This window comes from Oryza glaberrima, chromosome 8, assembly GCF_000147395.1.
Source record: "Oryza glaberrima chromosome 8, OglaRS2, whole genome shotgun sequence".
Taxonomy (NCBI): Eukaryota; Viridiplantae; Streptophyta; class Magnoliopsida; order Poales; family Poaceae; genus Oryza; species Oryza glaberrima.
In genome coordinates this window covers 10,302,297-10,317,431 of record NC_068333.1, presented here as the reverse complement: position 1 = coordinate 10,317,431, position 15,135 = coordinate 10,302,297, and the positions used below count along the sequence as shown (strand labels likewise).

Sequence of the window (15,135 nt, the reverse complement as noted above, 5' to 3'; positions counted from 1 at the left end):
GGTGGGTTGGGGCGCAGCGGACGTGGTGGAGAGGTGGCCGGTGGCCGGCGGGCGTGACGGCACCCGTGCCCTCCTGTCGCGGCGGCGGCGGCGCGCGGACGGGCGGTGAGCGGGGCCGCGAGCGCGGCGGGGAGTGGTGGGGCCGAGGCAGGCGGCAGGCGTGGTGGAGTGGCGGCCGGTGGGCGGCGGGCGTGACAGCGCCCCTGCCCCCCTATCACAGCGGCAGCGGCGCGCGGACGGGCGCCGAGCGCGGCGGCGAGCGCGGCAGGGAGTGGTGGGGCCGGGGCAGGCGGCGGGCGTGGTGGAGAGGCGGCCGCCCGTGCCCCCCTGTCACGGCGGTAGTGTCACGCGGACGGGCAGCGGGCGCGGCAGGGAGTGGTGGGGCCAGGGCAGGCGGCGGGCGTGGTGGAGAGGCGGCGGTGGCCGGCGGGCCGGACGTCGCTCGTGCCCCCCTGTCGCAGCGGAGGGCGGCGAAGTGGCGAGGGCGACGAAGTGCCCTCCTCTCATACCTCTCTCTCGGGCCGTCGGGAGGTCGGCGCGCACACCCCACCGCGCCCACCGGAGCTCGAGGCGGCAGGAGGAGGGGACAGCGGAGGGGAGCCTGGACTCATCGTACTCCGGCGGGAGCAGCTCGAACGACGACGGCGACGGCTGGGGGATGACTCCGACGACTCTTTCGGCCTCCACGCTTCCTCGCCGGTCTCCTCCCTCCTCAGCCCGCTCCCTGGCCTCCTCACCTCCTTCCTCTCTGCTCGCCCCGCTATTGCCGGCATGCTTCGGCCGCCGCCGCTCCGCCCACTCTGCCACCGCTGCTTTGCCCCGCCGCTCTGCCGCTGGCGCGCGAGCCGCAGCCGCTGGCATCTAACGGGAGAGAGAGAGGGGGTGAGAGGGAAAGAGAGAGAGAATATTATGTCATGACAGGTGGGCCCTATCCTTTATTTAATAAAAAACTTGCTGACTGGACTGCCACGTAGACAAAAACCGATTACAAAACTGCTCGGGGGGGGGGGGGGGTTATCCGGTATCGATAGTTGAGGGTGAAAAATGACTGGTTTTCAGGTTTAGGGGGGTAATTCATACTCACCCAATACTTCAGGGGGTAATTCGTACTTTTTCCAACTACAAATAAATAACTTTGTCCGGAACGATAATAAAGTTATGTAATTTAATCCCATTTTTAAATTTAGCTATAAATAATCTAATATAGAGAAAATTATAAGTTACAATAAAAAAATTTTAGTGGATCAAATAGTGCTAAAACTAATAATGTAAATGAAAAAACAACTGAAATTAGTTAGGAATTGAAAAAACGTTTTTAGCCCACATATGAAATCTGATTCATTAATCCTAAACGGATGCCTCTGTTTCATTAATATAAATTAGAATTTTCATATTCTATTTATACTCCTATATAACATACTGATCAACATATATAAATATCCTATTTATAGGAGTATATGCTATGCTTAAGAGGGTTCTCTAATGGTTAGTCTGATTTAATTGTAAAGCTAGAGTACAACCATTCAAATGGATCGTATCCGATCAAGGTGTTTAAAAGTGTGCTCACAAATTATATTAGTCTAGGAAAAACAGGGCCAAGTACCCCTAGCTATATTATTTAACATTTCCTATCATTAACCGGACCATCAACCCACTTAGAACCATGCATCCATTGCATTTTATAGATTCTGATTGCACATGTTTTCTCCGTTCACACCTAGTCGATGAGATTCACGGATGCATGCACGAGTGGAAAAATCGCCTCAAACATTTTATGGGTTATCGATCAATGCTTTTTCGATAGGTGTACAAAATGGTGTGCAGATTATGCATATCGTTTGTTATGTTGTTATATGTATCGGCTATTCAGATGGTAGATTTGTTTCTCTTCTTGCTGAGACATAAAAAACTCCTCGTGCATTAAAATGGTTCAAAAATAAAAAGTCCATTGAGTTTTGTTTTTCTAGGAGTAGTAGATCATGATTTTTTAAAATCCGACATCTATATTTATATTAAAAATACAAATATAAATATATTTATAAACTCAAAAACCAACCATATAAATATCTATATATACTGGTTCTTAATAAAAACTGGAAAATCTTTTATAAGATACCGATATATATAGTAAGTTATGAGTGTTTTTTTTAAATAAACGCTCATCAGCCGAGAAAGGACGCGAATCGTCTGACTTTATATATATATATATACACACACTAATATAAAAAAGAACAGTTGTACCTCTCCAATCCTACATGTCAAATCACCCGGATCAATCCCTACCGTCCATCCGCATCACTGTGATCCCTCCGCATCGCTATGATCCCTACCGTCCATCCACATCGCTCTGATCCCTACCGTCCACCGCGATTTCACCCTACCCACAGCAACTCTATCCTATCTCCACCGTGATTTTCGCCGGGGTTCCCTTTCATCGTGCGAAGACTCAGCTCTCGATCCCCCTTCCTGCCACTCCCTGACCCGCCACCGCCGCCGCGTCCTACTCCTCCCCACCCACAACCGCTGCATCACCTCCTCCCACCACCTTCGCGTCCTCCTCCTCCCCATCGCCGCCACGTCCTCCTCCCACCCACCACCGGCATGTCCGCCGCGTCCTCCTCCCATCCACCACCGCTGCCACTGACGGAGCCAAGGTCGTCCCTAGCCGCCGCCGCTGATTCGACACGCATCAACTCCACCATCGACACCCCTGTGCTCAGTCCTCAACCGTGGTCTCCGCTCGATGCACAAGCAGCTGACTTCCGCGCCCAATGCCGGACGGCCGTGCTGCCCAATCTCGCACGGCTGCGGCCTCACTGGCTCTCGATGCCCCCTGAGCACTACCGTCGTCGAGGACGCCACTATGGGCCACTCCACTGCCAAGGCCAAGCGGATCTGGTCACTTCACCACCAAGGCTGCCAACCCCGAGCCCTTCCACCGTGAGTCCGCAGCCTGCTTGATTATTGTTGCCGTTGCCTGGGTCCCTCACCGCCAGGGCTGCAGGCTTCAGCACACTCCACCGTGTGGTCGCTGTTGCGTGCCTCTCCGCGTCCCATTTGGCGGACAGCCTTGAGCCTTGTTGATCACCAGAGACGTTCTCCAACCCTAGGTATTTACCCTAGCGATCTCTTGGGTTAGTGCCAATTTTGATTGCAAATCTACTGCAAATGAATGTGCCATGATGTTGCTCGCAGTTGTCATCGCCAACAGCTGGCCATGGTGGAAACTACTGACACAGTCCTGGCGCGCCTAATGCATCTTGCTCTGAACAAGAAGGAATTCACCAAAGAGGGCAAGGAGCTGGCAAGCAGCAATAGGCATGATTGAACCAAACTTAAATATGCATAAATCAAGGTGATTCTCATCTTCCAAATCTTTCCCTTAATTTTTCCCCTAGGGATTAGAAATTCCAAATCGATATTAACCTGCATACAGTAAGAATTAGGAGCAATTTACAGAAGAGGGGAGGATATCAGGTAGTTATAATTTAGAACAGTTTATATGTGCATTTCTGAATATATATTCTTTGCTTGCTTTTTTTCCAATCTGCGTCCCTCTGTAATGGGTGATGATCTTTGTGTTTTTCTTATGGACACATGATTGGTATTTTCTGTTGTTGGTGCAGATGGGTGAGCAAACATGGATGGCGATGATATCCTGACATTCAAATGTGAATCAACCAACAAAGGTCACCACTATATTGCATTACATATGAGTATTATATAAGTGCTCTCTTGCCATCCTTAGTTCAACTAAACATTTTCATTTTAGCGTTGTTCAACTTTGACATTTCTATAATTTTTTAATTCGTATGAGATGATGTCATATTTTATATGAAATGCACGACTAGCTGGCAATGCTACAAAGTAATTGTCTTTGTAACTTGTAAGAATTCATATGCTGTCCAAAGAAATTAGCTGCAGTGATGTGCCCCAGTTGTTCTCAAACCCACAACCTTAAGGGAATAATTTCATATTTTCATAAAAAGAATCATTCTGAAATTTTCTCAAGTTTTATTTTTACTGCTTGCAGACAGTGAGTTGACACCATCCATAGGTGAACCAAACGGTAGCATGCAAGGAGTCCCTGTTGGCAATGGTCAAATGCATCTAATGCCAAATGGTGAATATATACACCAACGTTATGAGGTGCAACCGGTAAAAATTTCCCATCGTTTGAGAAACATTTTTTCCTTTTTGGTTAGCACTTCCCATTCTTCAATGTAGGCTGCAACTGTGGATGATGGTGAAATATTCCCTTCACATGCATGCAGGATGCTACAATTAAATGCAAGTCAATATTTTTTTCACAAATATCACATGGGTCCTTCCAGGATAAACATGCTCTACTTATTTAGTCAGGTTTAGGTTTCATCATTGTCGATGTTTGATGTCGCGATTCCGGTATTTGCATAGAATGGGGATCATTGGTACTAGGATATATTTGCATAGTATGTAGAACTCTATTCATCCTTCCTTATGCGGAACTCCTCCTATATCCGAAGGTAGTTTCCGTATAATATGTGGTGGGTCCTGCCGATATTTAGTCAATTACTATTAGGTATGTGGTATCCATAACCCTGACAATCATATATAACTAGAATTATTCTATATCCGAAAATTATAGGAGCAAATGGGAATCAAATCTTTAGAAGTAGCCATATCTTGATAGACTGGAACTAAAATATTTTGTATGAAGAAAATTTTAAATTCAGAAATTAAATTCCACAAATGTAAATTTCATCCACGAATGATTAGAGTGATGGGTGATTAGAATGATGAGAGTGGTTAGTCGTGATTATACTGTTTGACAAACATTTTTTTAGACAACAGAAGCTTTAACTATTTGACAAGCATGCAGCTCTTGTCAAGGTCAGAGTGATTTTATATCTTGATGTTTTAATTAGTTGCAAAAAACTTATGATATTGTATTACTGTAGTATGTATGAAGCTGTATTTTTCTTTGTTTTGATACAGTTTCTGGGTAGTGTGTCCGTGGTTGCTATTAATCAAGCTTGATGTTTCTTTTCTTTTATGGATTTAACTATTGTATTTATTATTCTTAGAATTTTATATTATGGTTGGTGCTTTGTGTTGGCTTGAGAACACACTTAGGCTGAGTTTGTTTGTTGCAGTCGGGAACTAATTTATTTGAAGGTATCACTTCACTTAATTTAGTGGCACTGTCGAACATTGCATTGTTCCCTACTTGAAATTTAAACATAGTAGGGGTGGGACTTGGTATATGATTATGTTTAATGTAGGCTGATATGGTAACTATAAGCTTTGGAAAACACCACTGAAGCTAAACTCAAATGAACGGATTAATGTTGATCCATGCCTTAGCCTTTTGATTTGTTTAATTATGGTCAAACCACCTTTTAATAGTTTTTAATATACTTTTTTCACTTCTCTGCAGCCCAAGTGAAGCAGGACATTCAAAGTGGAATATGCTAGAGCATATTGTTTTGCTAAATAGGTCTGAAGCATGTGGTTGCTATATATTTCAATTTTTCCTGTTCCTAACTATTTTCAACCTTTGTAAGTTATAATATTTGTAGATATCTAAGTAAGTTCCTTAATTATGGATTTTTCAAATTGATGTTTGACATGGGTCCCATTTATATGAATTGGCGTTCAAGTTCAAGAAGCATTTGTTGATATCTAAGTAAGTTCCTTAATTATGGATTTTTCAAATTGATGTTTGACATGGGTCCCATTTATATGAATTGGCGTTCAAGTTCAAGAAGCATTCAGTTCAAACTAAAGAATTCAAAGCATTTGATCAATTTAAAGTGATCTTGATGAACTTTTGTTTGGAGTCATATGAAATAATCATTGATTTATAATTTTATATTCTCATTAGTTTCGAAACTCATTAGTCTCATTCAAATTTCACTCGGTTGTAAGGTCGTACTCCCTCCATCCATATTTCGTTTTCTGATTTTTTTTTTTCAAATAGGATGGGAATATTTGTATTCTTCATACATCTAAGACTTAAATGTCCTAGAACCTGGGCAACCATCTTATTACTTATTGGTTGCATGTATCCATACAATTTTTTTTGTCTCTCTACACAGAATGAATTGATTTGTCCTTGGTTTCGCTGAAAAAAGTAATATGCCTTAGAGGGTGTTTTTTTTTTTAATTTCATCGCCGCATTAGAATTCCATGTGCACTTGTGTTTTGGTTGTAATGAGTGAATATCTTTTTAATCTTCATTTTGTATGGAAATAAAATGAGGTTTAATTTCTTCTTTGTTTTAGCGATTTATTTACTGTTAGTTGTATTATTAGTTGAATGCAATAATATGTTGTATTTTTCTTTTTCATTTCGACCTAGAATGGAAATAAAATGAAGCTGGATAACTTTATTTCATCACTAAATGAAAATGAATATCCTGCATATGTATGGAGACCATAAAATGTAAGGTTGATGTTAGATGTGACATGGAAAACGTGCATTGCACGTCTATGATTACTAGTTATTGTTTAATTAGATTCATTAATCCTCGATTAGAATCAGCAAGCAAATAATAATGAGGCCAGGAAGGCAGGAACCACATGCGGGAAATATCCTCCGTCAGATGAGACAGACGGTGGATATGGCCTGAAAGTCACACTGTGATTTTTACATTTGCGTCCGTCGAGAAAGCGGTGGGACCCGCGCGCCTCGTTTCCTCCACCCACCACGTGCCTCGTTTCTTCCGCTCGCTCTTATCCTTTCTCTCTTTCTCTCAGTCTATCTCCTCCGCCAGCGCACCTTCTCTCATTCTCTCCTTCTCCGCTCTCCCTCCCTCTACCAGTGACCCCGCAGGTGCTTGACGGTGGTGGGCGGCGCCCTCCCTTACGGCGGGAGGGGAGGCGGCGGGCACGGGCGGCGCCCTCCCCTCCACTGATCCAGTGGGAGGGGAGGCGGCAGCGACCCGACGTCCCGGATCCAATGGGAGGGGAGGGGAGGCGGTGGCAGAGGCGGCAGCGACCCGACGTCCCGGATCCAACGGGAGGGGAGGGGAGGCGGTGGCAGCCCGGTGTCACGGCGGCGGCGGCGCCCTCCCCTCCGTCGGATCCAGCGGGATAGGAGGCGGCGGCAACCCGGTGTGCCAGATCCGGCGTCCCGGATATGGCGGAAGGGGAGGGGAGGCAGTGGCGGCCCGGCGGCGGCGTCCTCCCCTCCACAGGATCCAGTGGGAGGGAAGCCGCCGGCGGGCCAGCGTTCATGCGTGCCTGTGACGGTGGCACACCCTCCCCTTTTCTTCTTGTGTTCTTGTGTTAATGTTGTTCTTGTTCTTGTGTTCTTATATAGTAGTGTTTTCTCTAGGATTCGGATCCAAATTTGATGCAGACTCGTATTTGTGTTCTAGGATTTTTTTTGGGGTGGGGGACGGACAAAAAAGTGCACGGACGAGGTGACGATCGGAAAATATGAATCTTTTAATTAGTTAAGATAAGATGTACCTAAAGTTTATGCATCTAAAGTTTACGCACCTAAAATTTATAGGTTAAAAGTTTATATACCCGATTCAAATTTAAATTTGGATTTAAATATTTTCTATATAGAATATTTCTATACATAAAAGTTTATACGTACGAAGTTTACGGTATATATTTATAAGTGTAAAGTTTATGCACATGAATATATTTTTAAGGGTATTAGATTTTTCTATTTTTTTATTTTTTTGTAACTAGTTTTTTTTGGGAAATTTACGGTGCAGTAGGGAAAGAAAGTAATGTGCGTGTTAGAGGGAGGAACGGGGGCGATTGCTGTGGACGATCACCCGCCCATTAGCCCTCCCCCTTCTTTTTCGCTGTATCGACCTCCGATGGGAACAAACAACTAATGAATTTCACGATAATTAAGTTTATAAGGACATGTTTATATTTCAAAGTAACCAACAAAGCTTTGCAGCCCAAATGGGGTTTAAGGCAACACAGGATTAAAAAAAATAAACAAATAGAAAAAGAATACAAGATTTTGATACGAGCACAAGTACAAACTGAAGATTCACGAAACAAAGAAAACTAAAGGAACGGTAGTTTGAATAAACCACATGAGAAACGCGGAAGAAACAATGAAAAAAATAGGCTCAAGAAATTTTATACGATGATCGAAGCTTTTGCTAACTTTTCTGTTAGAGTACAAGATTGTCCATTTCATAAGAATTTCTAAGAAATAGATAGGATTTAATATTTTGCTCTAATGCCTTTGTATGGCTTTCTATAAGATTAAAATCCTCTAAATTTTCTATGTTTTCTCTACAAATTAAAAAGGGCTTTATAAATCAAACAGTGTCTTGGTTTAATATTTTTTAAGACAAGTATATATTCAAAGATACATGAGTTGTTGAATAAACCATCGTTGTTGCTAACTCACGTATGTTAAAATGTGCATGACGCATCTATGTTCCAATATATTATGGTAGTCCTAGTGACTTATGTTAAAAAGTGAAAGGGCGCCAATTTGATCTAAAATAAGTGGAAAACTCGTGCACACCATGTTACACGCAAGTAACACTCACGCACCAATGAGGACACACTAAAAAAACGTAGGACAATGATAAATACATGACCTTTACTAAATTCTCTATTATTGAGAGTGCATCTTTGTGTATAGAACTATTTGTATGCATAGATTCAATGATTTGGCATAGAGTTTATCAATTCTTTTACAAGCCGGGTGGACAACTTTTCAAGAATGCAAAAAAAAGATCTTCGATTTATCCTATTAGAAGTTTCAAAACATCATGATTTTTCACTACACTGGATCAGGTCAGCACCTCAACTTTGACGGGTTCAGCTCCCGGTCAGAGATTAGTGGTCACTGATGACTTGAGTCACCTGTGACGGGTGAAGACTCGTCAGAAGTAAGAGCCACCTCAAACGGCCCCCAACTAAAACCCGTCACAGGTGAGAGTTACCTCTGTCTGGTCCCAACCAAAACCCGTCACAGGTTAGAGTCACCTCAAATGGCCCAACTAATTGGGGCCGTCACTGGTGTGAAAAAAAGGGGAAAAAAAAAGAGAAACACCGTCCTCCTAGGTTACCATCACATTCATTTCGACCGATTGCATTTGGCATTCACAAATCAAAAAAATCGTCACAATTCTTCTTTGTTCCATCGCAGTTGTCCCAATAACAAAACAAAATCACAAGAATCTCAATCACCATAGGACTCAGAATCATCAATCACAGTAGCAACAATTGGAACAATATGAACAACACAAGACAAAATACATGGGTGAAAGAGGACTTGCTGGCAGAGGGCAGAGGGCGGAGGCGGAGGCGCGGCTGGAGGCGTCGCCGCCAGAGGCGGCGGAGGTGGAGACCGCAGCCGCCGTCGGGCCTCGGCTGCCTCCCTTCCCGCCGTCGGCCGCCACCGCGCCACGGCTCCAAATCCGTCGTCCGCCACCGCGCCTCCCCTCGACCCTGCCGGATTTGGCGACCGGGCCGCCGCCGCCGCCCCCACCGGCTTGGCGCCGCCATGCCTCCCTTCCCGCCCCTGCCGAATCTGGCGGCTGGGCCGCCGCCGCCGCCCCCACCGGCTTGGCGCCGCCACGCCTCCCTTCCCGCCCCTGCCGAATCTGGCGGCTGGGCCGCCGCCGCCGCCCCCACCAGCTTGGCGCTGCCGCACCTCCCCTCCCGCCCCTGCCGGATCTGGCGGCCGGGCCGCCGCCGCCGCCCCCGCCGGCTCAGCGCCGCCGCGCCTCCCCACCCGCTGATGTGACCATGGCTACCACGGATGCAACCATTGCTCACATCATGGATGAACAAGAAGATATCGAGATCAAGTGCTCCAAGTGCAGGAATCCGATTCGGCCACCTACTACACTGCTTACTTCAAACGGCCACCGAATCTGCATACGACCTCCGTTTTCGGCCCGTGAGTACTTGATGGAAAGCTCTCGGAGCCCTCTTTCCAACGGATCTAGCCTCTTCTCTAAATTCCATCTCGTGTGGCCGGAATTACAGGAACAAGGTGCTGCATCACCTATAATGGGCCTATGTGCTTGTAACTTCATTTGGGACCTCGGCCCAGGTGGGGCCCATGTGGGGTGCGCCCCAACCAGGTGGAGAACGACCCTAGGGTCCCCTTAGGTCGTCCTCCCACCTCCTTAAATAGTTAGGTACCCCTTTAGAGTTTCTTAGGTTTTGTTAGATTAAAGTTTAGCCATTGCTACTTGCTTGCAGCGCGCGTGTCGGCTAGACCGTCCGTCTGCTTGTTCTTCGGAACCCCAACTTATCATTTGTATTAAATTCCTATTTGCAATATCAGATTGCTTTTATCTTGTTCTTGCTTGTTTCTTCGATTTGCTTGCTTGTATAGGGTTGATCTGCACCGGCAAGATCAACAACCCACGGAGAGGTGTATCGATCGCTAAGGCGCAACACAACGTCTCGTACGGTTGTAGTCGGATCGTCAACGTTTCTCCCAAATCGTAGTTATCACAACTCACCGAAAGATCAGGCCAACAACAACCTTGAGTGTCGAGAGGAACTCAGGGTTCATCAGGTGGTATTAGAGCTTTCGTTTCTCGGTGAGTTTTCTTCTACCTATAACCAGAAAATAGCCAGACAAAAAAAAATTGTATCATTTACCTAGGCATATTGTGCCATTGCATTGTTCTTTTCAATTTTTGCTTTGTTGAATCTGTGTTGCATCGTCGAGTCGTGTTGCTGGTCTTAGCGTTTAGTCCGTTTAGAGTTTCGAGTTCTGGTCACGTTTTATACCACAGTCGTCGTCGCCTCCGTGTCTCTGTTGTCGTCGGGACCTACGAAAATGGAATCGGCTCGCTGCCACGATTCTATTTTCATAGTTTTCAGAAGTTTTTGTCGGTTAGTTTTTGAGTTCTTGAGTTGCATAGCTTCTGTTCGGTGGCTGTGCCGTGCATGTGTGCGAGGAAGAATAGAGGAATATAGCAGATCAGTTTGGATTCGGTGGGGTGGAAGGAAAAAAAAGGAAAGAAAAGAAAAGGAAAGTTTTTTCTTTTGATTGGATTTGGTTTCCACGTGTGGAGGGCCAGGCCGAACCCTCCCACCTACCGTACCCACCACCGCCGTGACAGTCCGACTCCCTCCTCCCTCTCCAAATCACGTTATCTCAGTTCCGAGTTGTGTCAAACACCTTGGTGAAATTTCGTTTGGTGTCGGTTTCGAGATCTGTTTGGAAAAACGGAACCGGCATAAATTCAGCATTCCATTTTTTTATAATTTTTAATTTTGGTGTGGACTTTACAGTTGAGTCCTTGTAATTTTCATATTTACATTTGAGTCCCTGTGATCTTACATTGAGGTCCTTGAGTCTGTTTTTGGTAAAAAAAATAATCAAAAAAAAGAAAGAAAAAAAAAGGCAGAAAGGTGCATAAAAAAAAGAGAAGAAAAGCCGCACCAAGAAAAAAAAAGAGAAAAGAAAAAGAAAAGAAAATAGAAAAGAAAGAAAAGGAAAGAAAGAAGCAAAAGGAAAAATTAGTTGTATCTTTGAGTTTGCTTTCATACATCAGAGTGTGCTTGAGTTGTTTCTGATGCTATTTTGTGGAACCGTTTGTGTCTAGGCTCGCGTCTCTAGTACGTTCTAGCTTAGGACCAGCACGGTACTTGACTTTGAACAATTATTCAACTTTGCGTTCTCTGATTTGAGCATTTGCTATTCCTTTGCTACATATTTAAGCCTACCTAGAGCTCCACAGATTTAATTGCAGCCGTACAGCAAGTGTTTGCCAAGGCATCGATACATCCAACCTCCATTGGGGTGCTTGGTTGAGTCGGTGTACGTCACCATTCCACTTGCTTTGGTAAGAACTTGTAAGAGCTTGGTGAAAAGCTTGAGTGTGTGTGAAATTTCAGCTACCACTACCTAGTAGTTGATAGGAGCGTGCATATTCTTGTGTGTGTTTCTTGTTTGCTACTAACCATGGCAGGATTGCGTAAGGGAATACGAGAACATCGACTTCTACACCTTCGACGAGATATGACGACTTCTCCACGTGATGCATATGAGGTACATGACTATAATTTTGAACAAGTTGCATCTAAGTTACCATTCTATGATGGAAAGTATGATTCTGTTGCATACATTGATTGGGAGCTAGCAGTAGATAATGAATTTGATATATATGATTTTTCTGATGCTCAAATGATTAAGGCTGCTAGTAATAAGTTTACCTCTTCTGCATTTTTTTGGTGGACTTATGTTAGTAATAAACCTGAAACTTGGGATGAATTGAAAACCATGATGAGAAAACGCTTTGTGACTTCTTATTACAAATATACTCTTCGGGAGAAATTAGAACATCTGAAACAAGGTGATAGAACTGTTAGGGAGTACATTCATGAATTTAAGGTCTGTATCATCTACAGTGGTCTCAAGAGTGCAATGAAAATACAATGCGTAGATTTTTCAATGGGCTTAATTCTGAAATTCAGGTTTTGCTTGATAATGTGACATATAATCATATTGGGCACCTATTCATGCTTGCTCGTAGCATTGAGAGTCAGATCATATCAAAGGCGAGGATGCATGACCAATGTGATTTATCTCCTATTTCTGAATTCCCAATATACTTATGTAATGATGATGTGCAAATATTGGAGGAGCAATCTTTTGTCTCCCCTGTTACTAACGTTTTGCAGGAAGATCAGCACATCCAAGAAAAGGAGAATGGTATTCTTGAGAAGAAAGAGGATGAAGCACCTGCGATGTCTGAAGAAAGTTCGCAAGGTAAATTAAATGGTGCTGAGAGAAATGAAGGTGAGTATTCTCAAGGTGAGCTACACTTGTCCACTTTTCATGCTATAGTAGAGCAACCATTAGTGGAATCAATTGCTGAGATGCCTTTGTCACAAGTTGATTTACTTGCTATTCCTTGTGATAAAGAAGAGTTGTGCGATAATGCTTCACTTATATCCATGCCACAACTAGTGAATGAACATGCTATTCCTGTTGTTAATACTAACTGCGCTGATTTTAAGCATGTTGTTCACATTGCTAATAGAGTAGAGGAACGTGAATTGACATCTTCTTTAAATATTTTGGGCTATGTTCAGTTTGCTGATTTTCATGAGCTCGATAATTTGAAGGAGAAATTATTTGCTAAGTCTGATTTGCCATGTCCAAGTAACGCTGTTTTTCATCTCTTTGGTGAATATAATGATAGAGGAATATATTTGGTGCATAGAGTTTATATCTGTTCAGATTTAGAACCTCCTGTACATGTGGATAAAACATGCAAGCTAGAGAGAAATGTTATTGCTAACAAAATTATCTCGAGTTTGTCTTGTTGTGATTGGAAGAAACAGGTAGTTTTAAATGGACTACACGAAGAGCACCATATGGAAAAACCGAGGACGGTTTTCCGTGAAGAAGGGGAGGATGATGTGACCATGGCTACCACGGATGCAACCATTGCTCACATCATGGATGAACAAGAAGATATCGAGATCAAGTACTCCAAGTGCAGGAATCCGATTCGGCCACCTATTACACTGATGACTTCAAACGGCCACCGAATCTGCATACGACCTCCGTTTTCGGCCCGTGAGTACTTGATGGAAAGCTCTCGGAGCCCTCTTTCCAACAGATCCAGCCTCTTCTCTAAATTCCATCTCGTGAGGCCGGAATCACAGGAACAAGGTGCTGCGTCGCCTATAATGGGCCTACGGGCTTGTAACTTCATTTGGGACCCCGGCCCAGGTGGGGCCTATGTGGGGTGCGCCCCAACCAGGTGGAGCACGACCCTAGGGTCCCCTTAGGTCGTCCTCCCACCTCCTTAAATAATTAGGTACCCCTTTAGAGTTTCTTGGGTTTTGTTAGATTAAAGTTTAGCCATTGCTACTTGCTTGCAGCGCGCGTGTCGGCTAGACCGTCCGTCTGCTTGTTCTTCGGAACCCTAACTTATCATTTGTATTAAATTCCTATTTGCAATATCAGATTGCTTTTATCTTGTTCTTGCTTGTTTCTTCGATTTGCTTGCAGGAATAGGGTTGATCTGCACCGGCAAGATCAACAACCCACGGAGAGGTGTATCGATCGCTAAGGCGCAACACAACGTCTCGTACGGTTGTAGTCGGATCGTCAACGTTTCTCCCAAATCGTAGTTATCACAACTCACTGAAAGATCGGGCCAACAACAGCCTTGAGTGTCGAGAGGAACTCAGGGTTCATCACCCGCCCCTGCCGGATCTGGCGGCCGGGCCGCCGCCGCCGCCCCCGCCGGCTCGGCGCCGCCGCGCCTCCCCTCCCGCCCCTGCCGGATCTGGCGGCCGGGCCGCCGTCGCCGCCCCCGCCGGCTCGGCGCCGCCGCGCCTCCCCTCCCGCCCCTGCTGGATTTGGCGGCCGGGCCGCCGCCGCCGCCCCCACCGGCTCGGCGTCGCCGCGCATCCCCTCCCGCCCCTGCCGGATCTGGCGGCCGGGCCGCCGCCGCCCTAGCCGGCCTGGCGCCACCGCGCCTCCCCTCGCCATGGCACAGAGAAAGAGAGGAGAGATAGAGAGAATAAGTGGAAGAGATAGAGCAGAAGTGGAGAAGAGGGAGCCGGCCGGCCTTATCTCCTCATGTGGGCCCCGCTGGGAGAGGAGACATATATATACAGTGGTAGATGTCATCTCAAACGGGCTGGGACTTAAAAGCCGTTTGAGGTGAGTAAACCTCACCTTTGACGGGCTGTCCGGCTGCGACCCGTCACAGGTAACTAGTCACATGTGACGGGTTAGGACTTAAACCCGTTTGAGGTGAGGTAACCTCACCTGTGACGGGTTCTATTTTTAACCCGTCACAGGTGACTAGTTACCTGTGACGGGTCGCAGCCGGATGCCTCACCGATGACGGCATCCCGTATGACCCGTCAGAGGTAACGGTCATCAGTGACCATTTTGATTGCCCATCACAGGTATCCCGTCAGAGATGTGAGGATCTGGTGTAGTGTTTAAGCCTCCTTATACAACATAGAGTTTATGTATGTCTTAAATACAATACTTTTGTGTTGTCATTTTTATGTGAATCATTTTTCCAATACTAGTTGCTACACAAAATATTTTTACTATTGTCTTATTATCTTTTGTGTAGATGGTTTTCTCTCTGATATGCCACACAAAAATATTATTTCTTAAAAGTAAGAAAAGTAAATTACATGAAAGAAATCTTGA

At 45.1% G+C, this 15,135-nt stretch overlaps 1 long non-coding RNA gene across 3 annotated transcripts; it reads left to right on the top strand.

Annotated features, from left to right (window-relative positions):
* The first annotated feature begins 2,415 nt into the window (after positions 1–2,415).
* Positions 2,416–5,653, top strand: LOC127781223 (uncharacterized). 3 transcript variants are annotated; one of them, XR_008018946.1, is made up of 5 exons: positions 2,416–3,110; positions 3,196–3,355; positions 3,627–3,689; positions 4,034–4,149; positions 4,228–5,653. It is a non-coding gene; the product is annotated as an uncharacterized LOC127781223 (long non-coding RNA). The 3 variants fall into 3 exon arrangements; XR_008018945.1 differs by having other exon boundaries at positions 2,417–3,110; positions 5,420–5,653; XR_008018944.1 differs by having other exon boundaries at positions 2,418–3,110; positions 4,034–4,158; positions 5,420–5,653.
* Positions 5,654–15,135: the final 9,482 nt, after the last annotated feature.